General features: G+C 44.2%; 1 long non-coding RNA gene across 1 annotated transcript in view; it reads left to right on the forward strand.

The window, feature by feature from the left end:
- Nucleotides 1-5,300: 5,300 nt before the first annotated feature.
- The window catches only part of LOC139300531 (uncharacterized), a 50,440-nt gene continuing 28,962 nt past the window's right edge, over nucleotides 5,301-26,778 (forward strand). Inside the window, exon 1 of the long non-coding RNA XR_011598845.1 lies at nucleotides 5,301-5,750. This is a non-coding gene — a long non-coding RNA (uncharacterized lncRNA). The remainder of the gene's footprint in view (nucleotides 5,751-26,778) is intronic.

Here is a 26,778-nt window from a genome sequence, read left to right on the forward strand (position 1 = left end):
CTTACACTTCAGCTTTCCATGGAAAACCACGTAAAAGAGGTGCAGAAAGCCTGCGTGACTTCCAGATAGTGGGATCAAAGAGGCTCGGACTCTTTTTGTGGCCACACATTATCCACCCAATGGGACCAAATAACCAGCCCCATCTGTGAAACAGCTGGAGTTTCGGTTTGACAGAAGGGGGTACTTGTGTCCATCCAAGCTAAACCCAGAACCCAAAACTTGTGAAAGCAGATGTTCAGCATTCCCTCTCGTCCCCGACTCTCTCTGCGGTTGCCCTGTTCATTTTTCATCATAATTGGCCAACAAATCAAGACAAAATGAGAGTCGGCCTTTGTTGTGGAAACCAGAGAGAGCCCCAGTGATTTACCGACAGGCGGCCTCTTTCTCGCTTTCTCTCTGGGTCTCTGTCTGCCTGTCTGTCTCCCGCTGTCTCTACATCTACAGTATCTTGGCTCTCCATCTCAAGTTTGCCTTATCTGGTCTGAGAAGAAAAACCCTGGAAAAACCTGGGCTGGTGTGGGACTGATAAACGATTGTTTAACAATAGTCACATCATGGTCTTGTGCTCTCTATTATTATAAACCTTTACAGTAACACCTCTGAATTATCTCTGTGTAGGAGTGTTTAGCTGCAGAGTAATATTATCCATCACGGTAAGCTTTTAAATGCAGACTTATAGGCTATTTCTACATTTTATCATTTGTTTTAACATCCATTCAATGAGGAGTACAAAATATCGTATGTTGCATTTAACCTAATAATGGCGTGCATGCAAAATGTTCTCAAGACAGTTATGCATTTAACCAAACACAACCTTTTGTCCTTTTTCTCTTCTCTTTGATTGGAGGTAAAATCTGTCTGTCACGGCTCTGATTGGCAGCTTGCGTGTAAAAGGCAGAGTTATCGGGATTCAGCCCGGGGCGGCTGCGGTCAACACAATATGTGTACTATAAATAATTTGACTCTGCATGTCGTGTGATTGTGTGAGCAATGAGAAGGAGAAAGAGCTAGAGAGAGAGAGAGAGAGTACTACACACACACTGGGCTCAGGGCTTCCTCTCCTGTGAGCGTCTGCAGTCAGAGCGCAGGTACAATAGGGAGCATTGTTCGGCTGGCAGGCCCCTGCGTGCCGGCTCCCCCTCCGTACCTGAGCACAGAGACAGGTGTATTTCTCCTAGTCACGCATAGCCCTGCCACACTCCCAGCTGCCTACACACAGCCAGCCACTGAGATCACACACACACACCTAGTTGCATCTGCAGACAAAAGCTAGCGTATACCTACGTGCTGATTACAAATACTCATTTATTCCTCACAGTAGATCCCTTATTTGAACCCTTAGCCTTGTCTTTGCCTTTTCCTGATTCAGATTTTAGCCTTAAACCAACCTTAATATGGGTCCTTTGGGGAGTTATAAAGCCAAAATGTATGTATCTCTACATACACTTAATTTACATGCCAAGGTGTACAGCAGCACATTCCCTGCATGGTACTTTCCTGCAGGAAATTAAGGTGAATAATTAGTGCTTCACATTTGTTTACAAGATGTGCTCTTTGACACAGAAACCCAATAAACCGAGGCACCTGCGGGTTAAGAGATTCTCATGGTCACACTATGGTAAGTCTCCAGGAAGGGTGTGTTTGTCCAAAGAAATCCCCCCTTTGCCCAGTGTAAGAGTGTGTGTTAGGGAGGGAGAAGGAATGAGTCATGCACATGTCAGTGGTATTGTACAGCCAGTCCAGGCCAAAAGTTCATTTAATTTTTCCTTAAGTGGAGAAATATGTTTGAGTAAACATTAGTTTGTAGTTTGACATCTTAATGCATTGCGAGAGGCCTGAAGGGAGACGACGAGCACTCAGAAAATAGGAAGGGATTTTACCAAAATCTTTCAAAATCAAAATTATGAATAGCATAGTGGAGGGGGGTGGGGGGTGGGGGGGGGTCATTGATTGCATGGTTTCCTCCCCTTCCACAGATCTGACTCCCTGAGGTGCTGGAAAGAGTCCAGCCCTATTGGTCTCATAGTACAAGAGGATTAGCTCTTTACCCTGAGTGATTCTATAGAAAAGAGGTACACGCCACATTATGGCTTGTTATATTGAGCAGGCACAAGCCTTTTTTTAAAACCACCCTCGTCACTCTGAAACCTTGCCGTGACCCCTGTTCAGCTTCACTTTGCCCGTTCCCACGGAGAGGCCAGAAACCTTGGCCGTACATGAAATTACACGAGCTGCCAACACGGAATCCAACCTCAGTTTCCTGGCTGATATTTACCGAATTAATTCCCCGGCGGATGTAGAAATAATAACACCCATGAAAAGTGGAAGAGTGGGAAAATAAGGAGGGGAAACCAAGTGTGGCAGGCAAGCGAGCCTGTGATGGGGGGCCATGCCAGTGAAAGGGCATGCTGTGATTGGGAAATACTTGTCATTTCTCATATACCCCTTGGTTTCCATGACGTCACCCCCGCACCCCACCTAATAACGCAGCTTACATCATACTATAAGATGGGCTGAGTAGTTAAATAGCTGCAGTATGGCCTGCATTATTGTAACCTTCTCTGTCTTTCGGTCTCAGAGGTTCTATCCTGTCGCTGGAGCTTGGGCACTCAGAGCCACATAAGGAAACATTTGTTCCCAGTCTGGTTGAATAGAGCCTTGTGTTGGAGGTAGTCAAAGAGATACAAGGGGATAGGACATCCAAACAGTCCAACACAAGAGCTCTGCTCTGAAGCCCCTCTCTGTCTGAGCCGGGCCAGTAATGAATGTCCTCTAGTCTTAATCACTCTCAGAGCACACACTGGAGATATGACTGACTCCATTGTCCTCCTCTCTATGTTCTGTATGTTGAAAGCAGAAGTTGTAGAGGTCATCGCTTCCAGTAAATATTAGATTTGTTTCACCGCCACCAGGTGATCGCTGTGCCGCTTTGTATGGGCCCTTTGGACAGAGTAGATTTCCACATATGCGTTCTTGTATTCCTGCATCTCACATTTTACAGCTGTGCATCTTGATATGAGCACGCTAAGCAATTTGTTTATGCTGCTTAAAAATATCTGCATCTTTTCCTCACTCAGTCCGCCTTGTTTCCCCCTTGGATTCTCTGATGCATTCCTCCTGTTTCTCCCATCTGTGTGAGCAGCGTTCAGAACGGGTTTTGTGCTCTCTGGATATGATTATCCTTGTCACACCAATCTGGAAAACATCTGTGTTCACATTAGCGCATACCTACGTACACACACACACTCTGGCGTGAGTAGAGACATGGAGGAGTGGGCACACACTTGCAGGCACTTGCAGACACACACACACACACACACACACACACACACACACACACACAGCAAAGCCTGTAGACACGCATGCGTTATGCACATGCACACATTGAGAAATAATGCATTTTCATTTGTCTCTGTGGTGAGCATGAAAGCAGGAGAAACTGCCGGCTCAATTGTTTACATTCATCACATTGTTTTAGATAAGAGATAATTACCTCTTAATTACCTCTTCAAGATAATTGCCTCTACTAACACTTTAATTCAGCCTTGATTAATGATTAATGAGCTAAGGGAGCAGAATTACTTTTGTGCAAAAAGGGAGGTCAACACAGTGAACCAGATAAAATGTGAAACCTTCCTTTTCTTTCTTTCTATTTTTTTCTCAAAAGGAAAAAAGGAAAACCCTTCACACAGCAGCGGTGGCTTAGGAATGCGAGACAGGAATGCTGTTGAGTTACTATAAAGGGGGTTTGATCACTGAAAACAATGTCTTTGTGTTTTCATCCCCAGCTCTAGTCACGCAATGCTGTGTGTGCAAACCTCCAGCAACTTTTCAACTCCGGCACACAAGAAAGCCATCAAGTACCTGCAATTGACAGAATCGCGTGCAATTCAGGTACTCCAGGATTGTACTGGAGCACGGCCAAATGGGGAGTAAAGGAAAAGGTGGAGTGGAGCTTCACCTGCTCAAAGTGCAAAACACTCTGTGTCCTGTGACTGGAGATCAGTAATGGTGATGTAGTGGAGCGTACTCTATTTATTCTTCACATTATACATAATGTAAAATTAAAATATCCAAATTCCTGCAGACATAAATCATAGGATGATAAAATGAAGTTTGTTATAAGTTCTATTTGGAAATGTGGTTTTCTGAAAATTTGCAACATTTCTTAGATGAGGATCATTTGTTTTAAGTCAAAGTTTACCCGCTTTACCAATTTTGTCTTCTATTTGATCACTTTCAGCCACACTATAACAAAGTGTATGTCTTAAATGGCGGCAAATATCGCATTGTGTTTTTTGTTCTGATGCACATTTCATGAGTAAAACTGTCATTTAACTTGAGTTTCATTCAACTGTCTAAGTATTTACTGTAAGTTCAGTTATGTTGTAATTTATGGTCTTCGTGGCTGCACTCCCTTCCAAAGAAATCCAGTCCTTGTTTTGCACGTTTAAGGGAAGCTGTGATCCCAGAAAATACAAGCAAGCCTGGAGGTGGTTAGGACATGAAAGTGAGGTAAGAAAGACAAGAGATTCATTCATGGGAAGGTGATTCAAGGCACCGACATCCTTGTATCTATGCACAGCCACAGATGATCATTATTACTCACTCGCACTGCTCACACAGGGCTCACACGCAACCTGAGATCAAACTGACACATGATGAGTGATTGCAACAAGATTATAACAGCCTATATTCATGACATAATAACTTACTTTGCTGTTACAGATAATAATAATACTACAACTACTACTAATAATAATAATAGGCATTATCATGAAAACTCAGATGATTGAGTACTGATGCCAGTACTCCACTATATTAACAGGTTGATTTAATGTAAGTTAATGTTAGTGAAAAATGTCCAGTAACAGGCAAACATGTTTCACCTTTCAGTGTGAGCTAAATGAATTATACAGTGCTTTCAGTTGCACAGTGCCGCCACTATATCATGCTGTGTTTTAATATAATTCCATATAATGTTCAATTTTTGTTCTATTTTGCTATTTTTAAAGGTTTTAATGTGAAATCATTCTCCTGTTCTCAAATATTTGGCAGCAACAACAATAAACTCCACGTCCCGTCATGCCTTGCGCGCCTACGTTGGCTGAGAGCAGCATGTGCTGCGCTGCTCTGCTCCAACTATGGCTCAGTGCGGCTCAGGCTCCTCACAGGAGCACATCGTGTCAGCGACAGAGACGCCAGTTGGAGCTCCAGCAGAGACCATCACTGCACGGGACCTTAAGAGGAGGGGGGGGGGGGGCAGCTTCTTTCACTCCTTATTGGAAAATAGGACACTGATCGATGAGCTTGATTTGCCAAAAGCGCTGATCAGTTTACGCAAGGATACTTTGGACGCATTAAGAGGATTTACAGCGCTGACACACGTGGAGGAGTTATTATTATTATTATTATTATCGGTAAAACTTGATGATGGCAACAGCTGATGGATTCAACACTCCAGCTGCGGATCGTCCTGTCGGATGTAAAGTTAAGGAAATACTGTCTCTCACACGGGATGAGTGGTGTCCATCACCGCTGCTGCTGGACAGGACGAGTCTCTTGGGATACGCGTGTGGCCAGTGTCATAGATGGCCGACACCATGATATGGTTTTTGGAAATCGATATTTATTAGTGGTGGATTTTGGCACAAAGGAAAAGGATATATGCTGGAATATATTTTGAAAGCGATGCTCAGCAGATGTCCAGCAGTTTGGATAATGACAGGACGCATCTCCTCATCCAGCAGGTATGTGAGAATAACCTACGACTTCTCTTTGGGAGTTGTAAAAACGTGCAGCACAGTCACGATCTGGGTTGTTCCAGAGGGCGTCCCAATCAGGAATAACTTAATTTCACTCGCTATTATTTCACACACAAAAAGAAAAAAGTTCAACAATGGCCGTTTGGACCAAAGGTTCTGTCGTTATCTCCCTACACACCCAGTTGGCTCAAACTCCTCTCCCATGGGATTCTTTAGGACAACTCTTATTAAGGTTGTTAGGGTCTAATGTGTGTCTGTGGAGGAGGAGGGGGGGCGTGTTTGAGATTGAAAGCCTGGTCAAACTCCTAATCTGCTCCACGTATCTAAATTCACCTGTTCAGTGTGAGAACACTGCTCCGTTATTCTCTGGGTGCACTGCGCGCGCATCTCTCACCCTCAAAACAGAGCCAGATTCATTTACTTGTATTTCAGACGCATGACTTGGACACTGTTACTGGCTGATATCCGCAATCGGATGCCCCCATTTTAAAATGTACACCTCTTTATAACCTGCCCTCACACGGACGTCGCTATACACCTGCAGTGCCAGGTGTCCGCAGAGCATTCACAGAGCCACGCCTGTCAGAAGTTGGGAAAGACCAGGTGCACCAGCGAAATAAATGAACAGTGTGGATACAGTGACCATAGAAAGCAACATGTAGCCTAGTCCACCCACCTCTCCTACAGTAAGTCCATTCAGGTCGCCATAACTTTGCCCACAGGGGGGGCTGTCATGTGGAGCTGCTGCTACCTGACACATGGCATGTATAAGAGATCAGCTCCGAGCTGCGGGTTAATACACAGAAAGATCTGTGTGATGTTTGGATAATTCATTTGAGTGAAACCTACAGGAGCATGTGATCACAATTTATATGGTCAGATAGTGTGAGAGAGGTGTTTGTTCCTGTTCTGCATGTTGGCTTTTCCATCTTTAACGAGCGTACTGTGACATTCACAGCAGGTGTGCAGGTTATCTGATGGAGCCTCCACCTTCTCACGGGGCACCTTCCTCTTCCTCCACCCTTCAGCTCTCACTACCGATCCCGTCCACTTCCTTAGCAATGACGAATTCTGCCCATTGTTGGGGCAGGGGACAGAGCCCCACTATATGTCTGTATACGGCGCAGAGCACAGACCGAGCACCCCCCCATCTCCTCCAACTCGGCACCCCCCACACACCCCCTCCATTAAAAATCTTCTCCAAACAAGACCCCCTTTCTCCACTGAAGAGGGACCCTCTGTCTAATGCCAAGTGACTCTCATGGCCAGCATTGACGGTGGGACACTTGCTTCACAAAAGGAGCTGAAGTGTCAAATAAACTCGGTCAGAGCCCCCGACACACAAGAATTCCTTTATCTGGCACCCTGGGAGGCAGACAAAGACAGACTTTGTGTCAGTGAGCAGGCCTTGACTAAACACTGGGGCTTTTTTTTCTTTTTTTTCCTCCTCTTCTCACAACTTCTGCCTCTTCTTCCTCCTCCTCCTTTTGTCGTTTGAACGGCGGAGCGGGAGCATGTCTGTTGACGTGACCCTTGCTCGCCTTGCATCTGTCCTGCACACTGCCAACATCACCCCCGTGCTGTGTAGGCACCGTGCAAACACAGATACACCCCATGCACGCCCTCACGTCTCTCAACTCAGACGGTCCGTTAGACATCAAAGCGGCCGATGCAGATGTACTCTCTTTTCTTTTTTGGATACTTTTGTTTACGTCTTGGTCCATAGCTGAGAGTAGCAAAGCAGGAATTTGCTTTCCCACAGGGCTGAGTGTGCTGCCTGAGCTGTCATATGATACGCTTTTGGCGAACCGCAGCAGAGAGCCATATACACACCAGGGTCAGACTCACTTAACAACCCTGTATTTACTCCACTCAACATTTCCTAGGAACTTTCTCATCACTTGCAGTCCTTTCGAGTTCAGATTCAGTTGCATTGTCATCTGTTTTATACTTGTCAAATAATCACACCCGCAGATGATGTTTATTAGATGATTAACACCAGTTTCCATAACCTTTAAAATGCTACCTGGACAAATCAGGTAACACATACACACACACACACTTCAGACTAAACAGACACACACTCCTTCCACACTAGTGGCATTATGCAGTGATTCTATAGAGCTCTATAGTCTGCTCCTGGAAGTTAAGTCTGCGTGGAAGCGAGCCCAAAGTGCTGGAAAATGACCTCATGCAGCGTTGAGACGGCGCTGAAGCAGCACCAACTTAGAAAATGTTGCGGCCCGGAGCTGGAGTTGGCCGGCCCCAGTGATAGGCATGTGCATCAGGCCCCCCAGGCATGCTAATACAGGTCTGCCAGAGAGCGATAGTCCCCAGCACAGTGGTTAAGGTAAACAGATCGGGTTGCTGTGGTCGAGCGTGTTAACGGTGTGTTTATGAGCTTAAGTTGAGTGGTGATTTATCATTTCTAAACTCAAGTCTCACCTCGGGTCCCTGGCCTTGATCGAGCTCAGTATCTGGTGTTTGTATGTGGCATTGCACACAGGTGACAACACTGGCTGAGCAGCGTGACCTCCTAGGGAACTGTGTCTCATGACCATTTTCGACCCCTGAAGGGAAATGGAAAGCAATATAGAGACATTTATTGCACATTAATTACGCCCTGTTTTTGTAGCAAATGTGCCCTGAGCATTACCTCATCAGGTCTGCAGGGCACGAAGCTCAAATCGCAGGAAAATATCCTTCCATCATTAGTGTCAGATAACCTTTTAACGAGCTCCATGAGAAATATCAGGCTGTAAAAAAAGCTGTTGTGTATCCTCTCATATAGAGCGCCATTTGCACTCAGTTTGTGTGTGTGTGTGTGTGTGTGTGTGTGTTTAGAATGGGCTCTAAAGTTTGTCTGAACAGGAGAACTGTCATTTATTAGTAGTGCAGGAACAATGGGGAGCTTGTCTCCGGGGTGGTGGGGGCCAGAGGGGGGCCAGAGGGGGCCGGTGGAGCCAGGGGAGGGTGGCCTGAGATTGGGCAGCAGCCTCTGACCAAGAACAAGCCCCTGTCTGATGGAGAGAACTGCTGACCCTTCCTGAGTAAAATGGCACCTTTGTTTCGAGGTGTATGTGTTTGTGCCTATGTGTTTATGTGTGTGAGAGGGAGAAGGAGAGAGGTTTTGAAAAGCAGGGTGCACTGTGTAAAGTGTTTTTTTTTTCTTTTTCTCAGCGCTCTGGTGAATTTCCCTCCATTTGTGATTTTCTCTTAGCTGCGAGGTTTGTGACAGATTCTCACAGCACTCAGCTTTAAGGAAAATGTGTAAGAATTTATTAGCTATCTCTTTCCTAGCATGTCATTTTGTGAGCGGTTATCCCCTCAGATGAAATGTTTTGAATGTCAGCTTTAAGACCTTTTACTTTCAAAAATGCCAAACAGAGGTGTCCAATACTCCAATACATCATAGTGCCTTCAGTGATACACAACAGAGTAGCACGCCTCTCATACACAAAGCTATAGACCTCTGAGATGCCATGACACCAGACCACCGCTTCAGACTAATTAGCTATTTTATGTTTTCCTCTGGCCTGCTGCCACAGTCTGCCTGGTGCTTTCTTCCTACCAGCAATTGTCTCCTCTCGCTCTAATGATGCTCGTGAGGAAGAGATGCTTTGTTTAAACAGGGGGGTTAAGAAATAGAACAGAGGAGGGAGGCGAGAGGAGGAGTAAATGCTGGTGGGTAATGGCAGCAGATTGCTGATTTCCTATTGGGAAACCACAACTTAGAGGGTGGTGTGTGTGTGTGTGTGTGTGTGTGTGTAAAGGAGGGTGTTATCCTGCTTTGGGAGTTATCAGGAAGTGGGAGGCTGAGAGACACAGACAGCTTGTGCTTGACTAAGAGTGTGGCAGGGTGCTTTAGAGGAAGTGGTGAGCATGAGTGGGGGATTCCTCAAAATGATGCCTCTGGGTCTGACACTTAAAGCCTGTCCCTCCTTGATAAACTTCCCTCTGCACCTGGTGTGAAGACCTTTTTAACTCACCTTCCAGCCGTATGGCACGCCGTCCCCTATTGGATGATCATATCTGGCACACTTCCTCTTACTCTTTCATTTAAATCCTGCGATCCCTCCTGTCCTTGACCTCCTGTAGGAGAAGATGGAGAGCATAGAAAGGTGAAAGATGGGTGGAGGACAGGACGAGTCTTTTCTCCCGACACACACACACACACACGCACACACAGAGCAAACAGCAAAGACACACAGTGCAGCACAGGGGCATCTCTGTCGGCCCCCGGACGCAGACAGACAGCAGTCCATTCAAACTCAGCCACAGGAAGGCTGCGAGCACCACCCACCTCACTACATCCACCTCACTACAAGGACACTATGGATCTGCAGGAGAGTGCTGAATAAGATGCTAAGAACAGGCTGAAACTCTGCTGGTTACACTGGAATACATGCAGGTGAGGGAGCCACCATGAAGTGTATTCTGTAGCGCAGGGTTGACTTCATATGCACAATACAGAGGAAGTGCATGAAATGTGTTTTGCCATTGTGAAACTGTAACATGTCAAAGATGTGGTGGATCCTCAGGTGTCTTCTTGACCCGCCTTGCACGCTAAATACCAATCAAAATAATCTTGCGATGCTTTGAATACCAGACATTCCTTCTCCTGTTTCCTCTCAGACTGACCTCACTTGTTCTTTTTCGTTTGCTCTCGTTTTGGAGGGAAAATTCCTCCCTTTTGTGCTCCGCTCGCACAAATGTCACATTCCGCCGAACCTGTGACCATGTTCGGGCCTCTACTTTGCTGGGTGTGGGTCGCCATGGCAACGTGGCAACTGCGTTTGAGCGAGGCACACCTACACAAGTAAGCTATCCTCATTCAGCATTTGGGTCTTTTCTTCCTCCGTTCGAGCCACTCTTTCACTCCTCTTCCCTTTTCTTTCGTACTCAGTGGGGAGGATAAAGGAGACATTTTCAGTGTGAAGAGGAGCGTGAAATTTCCTGCGTGACCTCCCCGGGACACAGCAGACCACCAGGCTCCTCAGACGACTGTGTGTGTGTGTGTGTGTGTGTGTGTGTGTGTGTGTGTGCGCGCGTTAAATCCTGCGCTTGTGTGGGAGATCCGTGTGACGCTGACAGCTTTTAGTACATGTACGTTTTTATTTGCTTTGTTAAAAGACTGAGGTGGAGTTACACCCATTTACACATAAAAAGTGCAATTAAGGTGGATTGTTGAGCGTCCTGACATTTAGAACGTACACACAAATGATCATGTCACATAAAAGCTATAGGCTGGTTGACTGGGAGGCAGGTGCTCCTATGTTCGAGGCTCTCCGAGTATGCTACCACAGCGAGCCCTGGGCGTCCGACAGACTGTGGAAGTGGCTGTCAGTGTCCCTGACCAGAGGCACAGATAAGCATACAGAGCCAAAGTGCTGTAATGACAGCTAAAGCGACTGGAGGCTGTCCAGACGTCAGGCTGTCATCACAGGGCATCACTCATTCAACAAGCTGCAGAAAAGAGACAGACGTTCATGTTGCTGCTGTTGCTGATTGGATTTTGTGTCACACTGGAAAGGATTAAAATCTTATGACTAGCTGGTGGGCCCAACAAAATGGTTTTATGGCAAAAAAAAAAAATGACATTGAGTCATATTTTGTCTCTGTGAAATCAATATTTTATAAAAAATGGCATTGAGAAATGGTGGCTATGTTGTATTACTGTGGTTGATGGTGGTTTTGGAGTGGTGCATTTGTTAGACTCTGCTGCACCCTTGTGGACAATGTGGGCAGTAACAGAATCATAGTTTACGCAGCTGTATTTCCTCTGCTGGCCACTAAAGACCTGTGGTGCTAATTGAAAGCCTCAGTCTGGACATGAAGGATTCTTTTTTTTTCAGCAAGCTGTTTGTGTTTACAAAAACAACTGTTAACTGTTAACAATGTCAGTTATGCTCAAATTTCATCATCCATATTAAGATATAGAAAATAAAAGTTCTGCATAGATATTGATTAATAGCTTTGTCTAAATTACTCAGAATTTAATCAAATGTCCTCTCTTAAACTAAATTTATATGATGCTGTCCCTGCGATAATGGATATTAAATACAATATCCACAACTATCAAAACAAATTGTCTCATGAGGAAATTTAAAAAGCGAGTCTAATTGTTGTATATTGACATGGTGTAGATTTAATCCCCCACAGACCACATTTATTTTTGAATGTGTCAATTGCATTTACCTATTATTGCTATCTCTAAATAAACCCTTTCCTAACTCTATTTCTAATACCAACTATAAGATTAAACAGAATACTACTGCACAGTATGCATCTATAATGTGTATGACTTCTCACACCGCTGTAAGTATCTCCAGAAACACTGAACACTCCTCAGTTATGCATTTAAGTCACTTGACAGTAACTCGTGTATCCAAATTTCATGAATCCAACCTTGAAATATTTATCTAACTTCTCAAATATCAATCAAGTTTTACCTACCCACTTTTTTTTATCGATTCTAAATGTTGTATAAACAAGTTGCATAGTTAATGACACTTTCTCAGCATCTTCAATGAGGGAGGAAAAGAATGCATCAGTCTGACAAATGAAATGAAAAGAATAATGCAATTATACTGAAAATGGAAAGGAAGCAGCTCAACTAAAACATAACAGGTTCAGAAATACAAATAATATTTATACCACTGTAATAGGTGTACTTTGGTAGGTTTATGTGTTACCTTCTAAGGTGGGAAAAGTATTTTAGATTTGCTACTTCAAAAACAGTAGGTCTTAGATTAGTTTTAATTAGTTTAAGTACCTGAAAATGAGAAGATAGATAGATATTATAATAATAATGTCATGCACTTGATGGGTGATTGTTTTTATGCCAATACTTTTAGTGATGTTTTCCGCACACAAATAAAATGTGAAGGACAACAAGTTGTTGCATCCCTTTTACTTCATTTTCTTTAAACACCACTAGAGGTCAGAGTTTGGCCCTCGTCTGGAGACACACTGGAAGACTCCACTGCTTTCTTACTTACTGTAACATACAGTACAGTACAATATTATACAGAGGTATATTGTCAGTAGTTTATATATATTGATATATGTTATTTCCTCAGTGGCATAAAAGATACATATTTTCTACTTCACATCACAGTGGACACAAAGTTAGAGCTCTGTATTGTGAGCAACATATCTTGTAGTCAAACCTTTTTTATGTACAATGCTGACTTTTTTTCTGCTCTTGGCTTGACTGCACAAACAACAGAGCTTCATTCTTTTCTCAGTGTGTCACCGTACTACAGTTGACTACATTACCCACTAGGTGTCGCTCTTGCATAAGACTGTGAGTAGGTAGACGTCCTCTACAGCACATAAAGCAGTTTTCTACTTGCCTTTTAACTTGTTACTGTTTAAAATCCATCAGTGAAATACATTTGTGGGATTTAAAAACAAGAAAAATCTACATATTTTTGTTGCTTTGCTAAAAGTTTTCAATATGAAGTATTAATATGTTAAGCTGTCATTACAGATAGAGTGCTCACAGCACATTTGTATTAGTCTCTCTAGTGGACAAAAGGCTAGTCTCAAGTTTAATCACTAGATGGCAATGTGGTCACATGAAACACTAGGTGCCCCCTCAGAAAAGTAAAAGCTGCTTCGCATGTCAAAGTAACCCTGTGATCTATGGAGTAATGGATGTAGATTGGCATTATTATCTTCTTATTGCCCCTCATTCTTGCTCATCTCCCTTTGAAGATCAAAGTGTCCGTGTGCCTCTGTGTGTACCGACACTGATAAACCCGGAGTGAACTTCAATAAAGCCAACTGTTCACTTTGTACATCTGTCGCTCCCAACTCTTTTCTGGCCTTACAAGTCGAAATTGAAAATTGCTGTTGAACAACCAGAGTCAACTGTTGTGCAGCATTTCGTGCTGATTGCTCAAAGCAAGTCACCACAAGAGATTTCAGAACCGTTTCAGAAAAGTTGGAAATATAACTTTAAATGTGTGGCGATGTAGCTCGGCAAGAAAAAACAGCTGAATGTGCAACGTGAAAACAGCGAACAGCCATCAGCAACTAGTTTGGTTGCTGGCTGTTTGAATCATGATATGGAAACTTGGCAAGTTCTTAAGCTCTTTGTTGGCTTCACTCCTCCTCTGTGAACTTCAGACATTCAGAGCACAGAGAATGAATGAGAGATACAGGTGACATGGTTAAGGAACAGGTGGGGCAGCTTATGATTGGGTGACAGTAATATCCCAAGTATAATGCCACTTACAGTTTAGTTCCCACAGGTGTCCTGTATGTGTGTCTTAGGACTGTTTCAGGTGTATGTTGGGCACATTGTGTCCAGGCCTCAGTGCTAGTTCATAATTATTGTTGCTAATTGTTTCATGCATGTGGTTGAACTTATAAAATGTACAAAAAGGGAATTTTTTTTATGTGTTCAGACTGCAAATCCAGCTCCTCCTAACCACTGTGGCAATATGACAGTTTTGTTTCATCTGCTGCTCATTCAGCTCTTTTGAATGGATTTCCTCTTGAATATTGAATATCACAGTTTCTCTTAAGAGCTCTGTTGCTCGTTTTTTGGAAGGCCTAGTCTTCCGTTTCCTCTCGGTGTGTACACTACATTGTTGAACGTTGACCAATTTGCTTTCAGCAAATCAGATTTCAGAGTATGTAGTTATTCAGGTTCCTGTCAGTTGGAGATTATAGGAAAGAGTGTCATGGGAAGAAATTGTAATCATAAGCGAATCGTTCATCTGTGTGTTGTGTGTGTAACCGTGTGCACATGCAGTGTGTTTGATATAAATTCTTTGACTGCACACACACTTCATGCATCCATACTATGCTCGCACATGTGCAGTGCGGCATCTTAAGGTATAGGTTAAGTGCATTTGTGTATCAGTACAGTGAGTGTGTACTTTACACACATGGCCACACCTCTTACACTTGTTCTAGTGTATGTCAAGTTGTCTATAATCAGCGAATCAGATTTCTCCTTTTGGGTTTGTCACTTAGAGGACTTTAGCCACCTTGAAGAGAGAAGTTGTGCACACACACACACACAGGAAGGCATGCACACACACATCCTTCTGCATAACCTTTGTAATATTTCCTACACTGTGTGCCGTTCCTCCGGATCTCTCTTATCTGCTGCTTGCTTTCTTACCAAAACCAAAATCAAATTCCAAACTGTGGGCTTATCGGAGCTGTTATGCACTATTTGCCTCTGCTCCTATTCTTTTCCCCCTGTCTTTTCTATTTATTCTCAGTGAGAGTGCGAGTGCAAGTCTACTTTCAGGTCTTTGTGGAGAGAGTGTTGACATTAGCACCTGCGTCAAATCTCATTCATTTTTTCACAGTGGCAATTGCTAACCCACAACAGAAGTCAGTAGGAGGTTGGTTGCAACACTGCACCCAGCTGCTTATCTCCCATCTCTTCTAAGCTCTGCAAAATTACTCATCTCTTCGTAATAATCGATCATCTAAATCCTTCAGCAGCTTTTTATAACAGCTACCGCGGGCTAGCCGAGCCGAGAGCCTGACCAGACGTGTCCAATGGCAGGCAGGCAGGCAGGTACTGCAGGAGCTCGCTTGCCTTTAGGGAAGCGATCCATGTTTTTCCCAAGCTGTTGTTTATTGCAGACACTATGTTGAGGCGTGGCAGAGCGGGTAGAGCGAGCCACTCAAAGTGGAGCTTGGGTAGAGGAGGAAGTCTGAGTGTATATCTGTCTAGTCGATAGCTCAGATAAACCTCACTCTACTGTTCAAGTTAATCATCGACTCTGGACCCTCTGTCTTTCTGTACTTTGCAGGCAAGCAAAGCTTTAGGAAAACATTTGTTCATTAGCTGCATTTTTCACATTTTAAACCTCAGAAAGCATATGCTGGCTGTTGTATTAACCACATTTTGCAGCAGTGCAATAAAGTGTTACACGGTGAGCCTTTCTCTATAACTATTTCTTCTGGTTCTGTGTCTTTGCTCCCTGTGGTTGATGTTAATGGGGTGTTGTTAGTGGCAGCAGCTCCTTTACGGGCCGTCTTAACGTACGTAGCACCCCCACCTCTCTCTGCTCAACACTGTTTCACCCTTCAGCTGGGTAGCCTCCACTGTAACACTGGGCCTCCGTGGGTAACATTGGCAAACCCAATTAGAAACCAGGGGAAACCCTAGCGCAATGAAAATGAATAACTACGCCTTCCCCTCATGCCGCTACCCCAATGGGTGCTGCAGCTCTCAATCAGCAGCAGCCTAAATGGGGTGCACGTGTGTTGGGGTGTGGGCAGCTGCAGAGAGGGAGTCTTGAGCTCAACTTGTAGCGTTGCTGGAGTAGAAACATAGACACATGCACTCACAAACACCAACATATACACACAAGGAGGACATTAGCTGGTGGAGGGGAGTTTGTGCGTGGTGGGTACATATGTTTGTGTGTGTTCCGCTGCTCGTTTACAAAGCCTGCACTCCTCCACTGTAAACTTCGCCAACCTAGTCTCTTCCAGACATCTGTCTCTCCCTCACACACACACACACACACACACACACACACACACACACACACACACACACACCACCTTCTCAATTAATCCCCAAATCCATACAATCTGCTGCAACTTGAAATCCAAACCCTGTATCCCAAAAATCTGTGCATATTAAAATGGGTAATCCACCTCCAAATATAATTACAGCGGTGACATTTCTAAAATCAGGATATACTGTATTAATTGTGCGTTAATATGTGCACTGCGTGGCCTGTTAAGGCAGGGAGGTATGTGGAAGTATTGATGTCAAACTAGCTGGTCTCACATGTTTACTGTTACTCGGAGGCTTGACGGAGAGCCCGGTGGCCTTGAGGACAGGGCAAAGGTCACTCAGGTGAGGCTGGACTTTTCCACCTCTTCCAGAGCCGCAGCACCATGCATCAGGCCAACTGGCCTGTGCTCTGGAGGGCTGAGTCCGGTCGAACCGGGGAGGAGCGGCAGGGAGCAGATTGAGTAAAGGTTTTGGAAAATGTGAGTGAAGTGGTCAGGGACCTGGTGGTTACTGATGGCAAGTTTCCCTCCTGCCAGCTGCCAGCTTATCGACTTTAACGATGTGAGCGAGCGATGGCCAGTCCCTCTGCCCCCTGGGTCTCCGTGTCCTTCATGCCCGCCAAGGCAGCAAGAATGGCAGCAGCACACCAATAAAGCCCCACATGGTACTGATTGAAAAGTATTAAAATTCCCTTTCCCTCGCTCGCATTCAATCATTCACTGAATCATGAAGATCAAAGAAGCAGCCCAGCACGTTTGATAATCTTTATGCCTCAAATGTCTTTCTTACCCAGATTGCGTCAGTGTAGATTTCTTTAATCATAGAATGAACAGGTTTGCTAAAATAATATAAACACCATCCTGGGGCCAAACTGCTTTTCCAATCAACATTTTTTTAATTCAGCAATTCACTTTTTTGCCTTGTTTTTGTGAAACCTTTACCGTGGGGCACTGCAGGGCAAAATAATTTGCCAGCTCCCCTCCTACTGTAACTCACATCCCTATCACCTCCTTTCCTCCACTCTTTGACTGAGCTGTTTTGGAAGGAGCTCCAGGGGCAGCATTCATTTAAGAGTCATATATAAACAGGCATTAAAAGGCAGCATGGTCTTAATTAACTGAAGCTGCTCATATGTTTGGTGTGATTGTGTAATGTTTATGCTTCAGTATGTGTGTGTGTGTGTGTGTGTGTGTGTGTGTGTGTGTGAGGTGCTGTGTCAGGCCACCGTGCTAATCACCCAGCCTGAGTTTTATTGCTCTATGCAATGTTGCAACGATGCTGAAGTGAGACGAGTAGAGAACATTCACACTGAGGCAGAAGACGAGCAGACGGCTGTCAAATAAAAGGTTTAAACATAGCTTTTGTAGCACCTATATATGCACCTTTGTGCAACATTATGCTTACCATAGCAACACAAAAAATGTTAGAACAGTAAGAAGTGCCACTAATTTGTCTTTCCTCATAAACAAACATCTTGCAGATTTGCAGAGTAGGGTCGGTTCAATGTGTTACTTGGCTTTTCATATTGGATAGTTTGTTTTGTGAAAGGCAACAGAAAACACATGAGCTAGCAGGGTTTGTGAGGCAATGTGCTGGAGTGTAGTTTAAGCTGCGGTCTCTGAGTGCAAACTGTGTGTGCCAGGGCCAATGATCTACTCATCAAGGCTTCCTCATTCTGACCACAATTTCTCAGGTCTATGTCTGGGATCCAGCAGCAATTATGAAAGTAAAATAACTGTTAAGATCCTCTTCTATAGAACTGCCTGCCTGTGTGCTGTACAGTAAAGCAATGACATTTGGCCCAGTCATAAAGGAGCCATAAAAACACCTTACGATGTCTGGGTTTCTGTAGCCAGGCTATTAAACTGTAAAGCCCTATTGTAAAAATCTAGATTGAACCGATATAGTTGAGGAGAGTGCAGCAAAGATGAAAAGGGCCTCGCTCAGCCATACTTTCATAAACCTGCAGTGGGCTTGGTTTTTACCGGTAAGCACACGGGAAAATTCTTTGAATTCCCCGGCCTCTCACCCTCACTCTACTTTTGCCGCCCTGCAGCCAATACCTTTGGCTACATGGGCTTGTTTGTGGCGCGCTTGACGTCACGGAGAGATCGATTCGTTCCTCAAATGAGCCGGTTGTTGCTTTTCCCCCCTCCAGTTTAAAAAATTATATTTTACTTTATAGTTTGTACATTGGACTGGGAGAGATAAGAAAGTATGTGGGCAGAGGCACATTTAACACATGCTAATATTCAGCTCCTACAGTGTAGGTGGGCCAGATCACACAACTGTCGGACCATACTGGAAGCCATCCACATCTCCTGCCCTTTTCCTTTGTCCCTCACCTCCTCTATCTATCTTTCTATAATTGTGTCCCAGACCCAGACATGTCCATAAATAAACGGGGTCTCCCTCTCCTCAACCAGACCCAAGCCATGTTTATGTTCAGGCCTCTGTTGAGGGGGTGGGCCATCTGGATCACTGGGCCGGCCTCACTGCTTCTCTCCGGGCTCAGGTGGAATCAAGATGTGCCACCAAACACCAGCATCTGCTTAATGGACTAACATAGGCTTAAAACATAACCACTGGGTCATTGGAGGTATATTTTTTTAAACTTTTACTGAAGATTAAACAATCCTTGACTCGACTCCCGCACATTTTTGTGCTTGGCAGTCGCTGTAGTTTTAAAGTTATTCACACTGTATCTGAACCTGCAGTGCATTAATTAAATGTTTTAAATGCTCTATTATTGTAGGGTGTACCCCCCCCCCCCCTTTATTAAATGAATACAACCTAAACGTCTTTTCATTCATAATTACTCCAGAATACAAACTATACCTTTTGGTCAGGACGGCATAATCTTCCAGTTCCTGCTTTACTTCCTGCTTTACTTTCCTTATGTGTAAAGAAAGTGAGAGAAAACTTTTCAAGACAGACAGTGGAGGAGATTTTTGGTTTATTTACATTAGCTGGATGTGGTCTCCTGGTCTTCATTTCATTTGGTCCAGGAGCCAGGCTATTAAAACTAATGAACACTTATTACCCAGAGTTGGATCCTGAGCTCCTTGCTAAACATCCCTTCTGTAGCTGTTTGTTTTACTTGTACCTGATTATTCAAACAGAGCAGTAAAACATGTGGCTGAGTCTTTGCCTCTGGTCTTTACAGGTTGTCTCATAAACAGTCTGATCTATGATATGTGATTGGACGTGAGAGCCACAGTTTTTATATAGCTTTTAGTTTTTATAGCAAACACGGGTGGTCTTCATTTTTCTTCACTAATCATCTTGGACTCAATCCAGTATTTTTTAATGCATTTATTGTACAATATGATGTCCTGTGTATTGGAAAACAAAACTGTTTTAGTGTTGAACACATTGTAGTTTTCTTGTTGCAGGGAGTGACAGATTTTCTTTCTATGCTCTAATCAAGACATCTGCTTTGCAAATGTGAGGGCGCATGGAGACTAGGATTCCTCAGAACTCAGCTGAAACAGTTTCATGCATTGTGATGTTTAATACTGCTGACAAACATAATAGCATGTTTTTGTTTCTGAGAATTTCATTGCAGATGTAAAAAGACGCGTTTAAAAGGGTGTTACATTCACTGTTGAAGAGTAATATACACGCCTCTCTTTGAATAAGTTTGCACTTTAGAGGATTTGCAGAGCTCCTAGTTTACAATTTAAAAATCTGCCATCAGTTTCACCTCGTGACCTTTTTATCATGGTTTCAACACCACCAGGATTTGCTTGCTTGATGGCTTTATAATTGTTTGCTTATTGCCAGGTGTCAGATTGAAGATTATAGCGACAACTGACAGATGCACGAGTGTAACTACTCTGTGTGTGTGTGTGTGTGTGTGTGTATGTCCACATGCTTGTGAGCTTCAATGTGTCACTGCAGATCACCAGTGGCAGTAGAGAGTGTCAGTGAATGACACATGAAAGTGTGTATTTCTCTCCCTTCGCTGAGAGCTTTGTGCCGCCTAAATCAGCCCGAACAGCTCGGGTATTGTTGAGGGAAGGAAAGCGCCCTTTCTTCTGACTCCTCTCCCGACAGTTGTGGTTTTTAATATGATACGTGCATACGGAAAGCATGGTCAAATAAACAGCGTGTAAAGTTTCCCCGTGTCTGTACCAATCCATCAAAAAGAGATGGAGCTCAACTTTCATCCTGCTGCTTTACCCTCACCAAAAACCCCTCCCACTACCCCGCAGGCCCCTGTCATCCTCAGCTGGAATTTCCCTGGAGTCAGAGATGGCCTTTTCTGTTTGTTTTAATCTAATTAAATATTGTTAGGGGGCATGACGCCTAATGGCACCTTTTGTTTGTCAAATGCAAGATATAAGAAACGTGCACCTTTAGAGAGAAAGAGAGAAAAGGAGACAGGGAGCTCAGACAGAACGGAGTGATAATCCTGAAAATGAGAGACAGATTGAGGGAGCGACAGACTGAAAGCTAAAAAGAAAAATGTCCTGTCTGCTTTTCTGCCAGTGACATTACCTCTGCACCCCTGAGGAGGAAGCATATCAGCCCTTTTTTTTTTGTTTTGCTGAAACCCTATATGGTGAAATTAAAAGGTAGGGCTTCACAGGCTGCTATGTCTAGGTCAAAGCAATGGGTCTAACACGCTTGTCTTACATTTCACTTAACATGCTATCATTGTAAAAATCTGTAATTAGATATAGAACACAAGGCACCACACCTATAAATCTAGCACGATTATAAAGGCCTGTGTTGGCTTGATACTCGGACTCCACCTACGTCAGTGGCACAGCTGGCAATCTGCGACTGTGTGTGTGTGTGTGTGTGTACTCACAGGTTATAGACTATATCAGTCCCTGTTGTACTTGGTCATTCTACAGCTTTGCTCTAAAGAGTTTGGAGATCTCACAACAGCACAAAACCTTCTTTTACAACCCTACTTTCCTTGTTTTGTACTGAAAATTATAGAATATACTGGCAAGTCAGCAAACAATGGAAAGAACCGATTAGAACATAACGTGCATGACGTGACGACAAAGTATTTAGTACACGAATGGGCCCTGGGCAGCTGTGTGGAGTAACATAAAGAAACGGAGAGCAGGAGAGATGTGAGCCAAGCGTTGTGAGAGAACATCGAAGACAGGACTTTGGAAAGAGTTTCAGGTCCTCGGAGTGTCTTAACTGTAGCTACTGGTGGAGGAAATACTGAATCCTCACTGCAGGGGCCTTCCTCTGTTCTCTCCTGGAAAGAGGGTGCCTCCGAAGTGCCTGATAGCACACGTTTTTCTTGGATGCCTCACAAAGCCTTTCCTCCTTCTCCCCACACATCTGAAGATGTATTTTTATCACTGAACAGATGACAGGGGTAATCCTTTGGTGTCCTGCCACCCCCCAACTGACCGTTTACTTCCTCTTTTTGTTTTGATTTCCCTCTCTTTCTTTACCCCATCTTATCAGCTAATCCCTCCCTGTATAGAACGGTCAATTAAGAAGCTTAGTTGATAGAAAACGAGGCCATTTTGGATGCATTGAATGTGTGAAAATGCAGTGAAAAGGTGGGGGTTGTGACTGGCCCTCCAACCAAAGAAAAGAGGGAAATGGAGCTTTTTTGGTGGGATTCATTTACCAAAGGAGAGTGTGTGTCGCCTCTGAGAGGTTGGACACAGACCGTTGAACAGTGGCACAAAAATTTGGTCGAGAAATCTGACGTCCCCGGCTGGTTGTGTTACACAAGTGGTTTAGATCAGGAATTTCGGACATCACGATCAGACACTTTTGTAATTGTAGTATTGCTGACCTTTTGTTTTGGATGCAGAAAAAAATGGCACAGCAGCATCTTGCTCTGGAAACGAAACACACACACACACACACACACACACACACAGTTTCTGATCTGCTTACTAAGATTAGACACAAATGATCTGGCTTATGACGTGGCAAAATAGTGTGATTAAAATCCATAGAATTATGGTTTTAAAGCTTTTAGCCATCTACTTCTGTCTCATAGAGGGAAACACATTTCATAAGACTAGTTTAACTAGTAGAGGCCCAGAGTTTACAATCAGCACTACTTCAAATTTAAGAACTAATACATGTAATCATAAAAGTTGTTTTGCTCTGAAGTGAAGAAAATGTTGTGACATTACGTTTAGAATTACATTTTATATGCATTTCCTCGACCCTTAAAGCCATTTTCCAAAGGCAGTAGTTCTGTGTGTTTGCTTTTATTATCATACAAGCAGTAATAACTAGCAATGATTTTGGTTGGATTTTTTTTTATCCTTCTCAAACTAAGAAATTCCTGCTCAGCACACACTTTTTCAACAGTACACGTACACCTAATCCACCTTAAATTGAATGAGTGGCAGGCCATTTCTGCTGTGAAGTTTAAGATTTGGCCCGGGGTGAAAGAAATGCTTTCTGTGTACAAAATATAAACGAGATGTGCTTTGGAACAGACTCCGTGCTGTGAGAGGAGAGAAGAGGTGAGGGAGAGGGGAGTAATTGCCACATTAAGGGGAAGGAATTCAAAATAAATATAATCTCCCAATCCCTTTTCACCCCCCAAGAGGTTTACAGTGAGCATGCTCCGTCTTGTTATGAGACACAAGGAGAGTTCAGAGAGAGTGAAATGGAGACGGGAAGAAAGAGGGCGAGGTTCTGATCGAGGTAACCGACTGGCTCCCGACCAGGATGAACTTGTGTGGGAAGGTTCACACAGAAGAGGGCAACTTTGTATGCAGAAGCTGTGTAGCCACCTCTAAGTCGTGTTGTGCCGTGTTTGTAGCACTGATGACCTTTGCTGCCAAAGCCACATTTGCATTTACTCTTCTCTGCTGGTGCCTTTCCCACAGTGCCTCGCTCTGTAGCTGAATAGTGTCATCAAGACCCAGGAGCCATGTTTTCACTCTAACCAAACACACCACACCAGCTAATTGCACTCACTGGCACATCTTCAAGAAAAGGAAGGAGAAGTGGAGCGAGTGTGGACATCATTAAAATCAGCTGCTAATGTGTTTGGTTGGACTTTAAAGTTTCCAATTCAGGGGTCATGACGGGATGATTGAAAACCAGACGTTCAGCTAACCGAAGGCTTCCTTAAGCACAACTTCCCCCTTGTGATGTCTTTCAGTCCCATTTTTCCATCAACTAGGGACTTGCTGAATAAGCATTTGCTGTCTTGGAAGTCACTCTGAAAATAACTTCAGGTGAGTGGATCGCCCCAAAGCCGCGGTGAGGCTGTGTCAGCTCGTGAGGTGCAGGAGCAGGGTTAAAGGCCCGCTGGATTCTACTGTATGTCATCGTGTGGTTTGGGCTCTCACTAGGACATATGGTGCGGTGTATTTTTATAATGTAATCATTCCTCCTCCTGCAACAACACCGTTAAAACTTTCTGCATGCTGGGGCAAGAATTCAGTCAAGAGCCCTGCTGACCCAGACACAGCAGAGCATAAACAATGGAGCTTGGGCCTTGGCAACACACACTCTGCACACATGGACACACAACAGCACACACTTTGCCCCACGCAACGTTTGTTGCTGCCCATTTCATTTCTTGCAAATTTGTCTAGAGTAGCCCTGATGTGCGACCACCGTTTTCGTCTCTCAAGATCTTTAGTAATTAGTTCAAACGTGGGTCATCGGTGCATACATGTGGGCCCTCTCGCGTGGTTTTATTAGTGTGGTGTGTTTACTTGACCAAATGTAACCTGTGGCTTTCTGAGTTGAGTCATCTTCAGCTGTCAAGGAGGGACGGAGAGGTCAGCTGGAGTTCTTTCTTCCAGGAGCAGTTTAAGTGACATTGATTTGGCTTTCAGGTAGTAAAGGTAATCAAGACGGTTGCACAAGCCTATAATTATGGCCTCTCCCCATGCGTCACCTGTGTATATGCTCTCTTCCTACATTCATTATCAGCAGTAAATATTTGTCTACTGTACGGAGTTGAAAACCAGGTCCCTGCTCACCTAACAACACTTTGTTTCTGGTTAAGCCTCTGACAAAATAATGCTTCTTCTCAAGCACAAAACGAGAAAGAAGAAAGAAACACTCTTCATATCTTGCCTTTTCAACTTCAACAGATGTCATTTAATTACCAGGCCTTCCCGTTTGAAAAATGCTTCCTGTAGAAATGAAGAAATGTCACCCAACCTGCCGCCGTGGCACACGAGGATTGACAGCATGATTGAATGGGATTGTCTCTGCTCCCCCTGGCTCATTAGGGAAACACCAGCCTGGGTTTCAGGGTGCTGACAGGCTGATTCGGTGTGATGGGGTGCCCCGTGCATGAACATGCTATCCCCTCGGCTGCCGGGCAAACACTGCGCTCTGTGTTGATGGGCACGACGGGCACTCGGATCACGTTTCCAGCAGAAGCAGGAAGTGAGAATTGGAGGGTTCCTGTTACCAGGCCCCTTCTTTCCTCCCGGTCCTACACAGAGCCAAACTCGAACCATGTGTGTTCTCACCCTGTGGACCTCCGCATACAGCCGGCCTGGCTGGCTGGTTGGCAAGTGCTGTGGTCTTCTGAACAACATGTGATCTCAGGAAACATTCAGCCCCTCCCTCTCTTGCCATTGTTATTTGAATCCTGCCTCTGTGTAACTCCATTGGGGTCTCTTGGGGAAAGTGGTAAGTGATTCCTCTCTGTGTCCGGTCTCTAAAGACACAGCCCTCCCCCCTTGGGTCTTTCATTCAAGGTTAGGCACACGATGGATGTGATTGGGGAAGTACAGTAGTCTGTCCCTAGGGCCAAAGGTCATTTCCTGATACTCAAGCTGCCACGGGTTAACTAGGAGCAGATTAAGAAAAATGGCTTAAACTCACAATGACAATGGAGGAATTAAGTCACTGATCGTTACGAAGTTACACAGTCATTACGTATGTAACTAGTATCAAGCTGGTGGGAAAAATAATCATTGCAGAAATGTAATCCTTTTATAATTTATTGTTTTTTTATGAGAAAGGGGCTTTTTGATGTCTCTACGTTTCTCTTTCATGTTGGAAAAAGGGCCTTTAGCTCTCGTAACATCTCTCGCCTCCCCTTTAAAACACATCACTCCTTTAAGATGCACTTATGTGATTAACAATCATATTGTAAAAGTATAAAAACACTGCACAGACTTAGTCTCAGTCATCTGTTTCAACACAAACATACTGTGTCTTTGTCAGTTGGTGACCATTTGTGCACTGAAGCGATATAAAGTTTATGTAAACCTGATTGTGTACAGTTTCGTCAAAGTCAGAGTATTTTTGTCATTGTTGGCATGTTCTGGCATGTGAATACCCTTAAGATGAGGTATTTATGTTGATGGAAAACGAGGGTGTATGAAGCTGATTAGGTTGAATACCTGTCTCTGCTCCCAATCCTTCCTCTTCAAAATGGCTGTTTACAGAAAACACCGACTGATGAAGGGATAATCTGTCAAAAATATGTGTGCTACTTCTTTCTTTCTCTCAGTCATTCTCTTGCTTACCGGCATTTCTGGCCCAAGAAAGAAAAGGCTCATTTACCCCAGCATGGGAGAGAGTATACATGCAAAATAAAATTAAAAAAAAAAAGCTAAAAACATGCTTTTTCTTACAGGGCTTCTGTGTTGGCATTTCTGCAGCCACTGTCAAGCCTTTGGTGAGGGATTGTTCAGGCCCTGCTCCTGTCTCATTCCTCTCCTGTCTCGTGAAAGAGACCCCTGACCCACCTCCCATTTTTTTCTAATGAGACACATTGTATAGACACCTGTGGGCTGCCCCTTCCACTGGGGGGGGGGGGGGGGGGGTTGAGGGATGGGGGCGTGGCAGCATTGCCAGCTTTTAATCGAGACGCGTTGACTAATCGCCCAAGGATTAGCCTCTTAGACAAGGCCTCTTTCATTCTAACACTCCATATACCGCAAGGACCGCTTGGAGATGGAGAGGGCGGGGGGAGTACATTTTTTAGGGGGTTGGGGGGGGAGTACAGATGGCATACTGTACCTGGATGTGCTTTGTTTGATCATGCCTGAGCCCTCTGTATGTACACACACAACACACACACACACACACACACATATCCTGAGGCTGGATCTTTCCCCAAGTTCTCTCACTGGAGACAGCTCTGCATATTTCTCACAGCAATCACATAATGTGCCTCTAACAGCAGAGAGGTCAAGGAATACGTTTACACCAGTGTACCCTGCATAAAAATAAAAAAAAGAAAGAAATATAGCAGTGCTTAATTGATTTTGAGCAATGAAACCATTATACCATCTCAATATGTGCCTCTAAAACCCTCTGCTCACCATACTGAATGAAGATGGCATGTTTTTTGGGAACCTTTCCCATTCAACGGCCCACCTCCAAACAAACACACACATGCACACACACACACTTATGGACAGACGCGCTCTGAGTGAGATTGAGTTTAGCATGCCGTGAATGGTTTGTGTATGTGTGTTTGGGAGTGGGCTGTGGACCTGTATATTGTTGTATGTAAATGAAGCGGGGCGACACCGTCGGGGCTCTGTGGCGTAGCTCGAACCTGATGTT

This window comes from Enoplosus armatus, chromosome 17, assembly GCF_043641665.1.
Source record: "Enoplosus armatus isolate fEnoArm2 chromosome 17, fEnoArm2.hap1, whole genome shotgun sequence".
Taxonomy (NCBI): Eukaryota; Metazoa; Chordata; class Actinopteri; order Centrarchiformes; family Enoplosidae; genus Enoplosus; species Enoplosus armatus.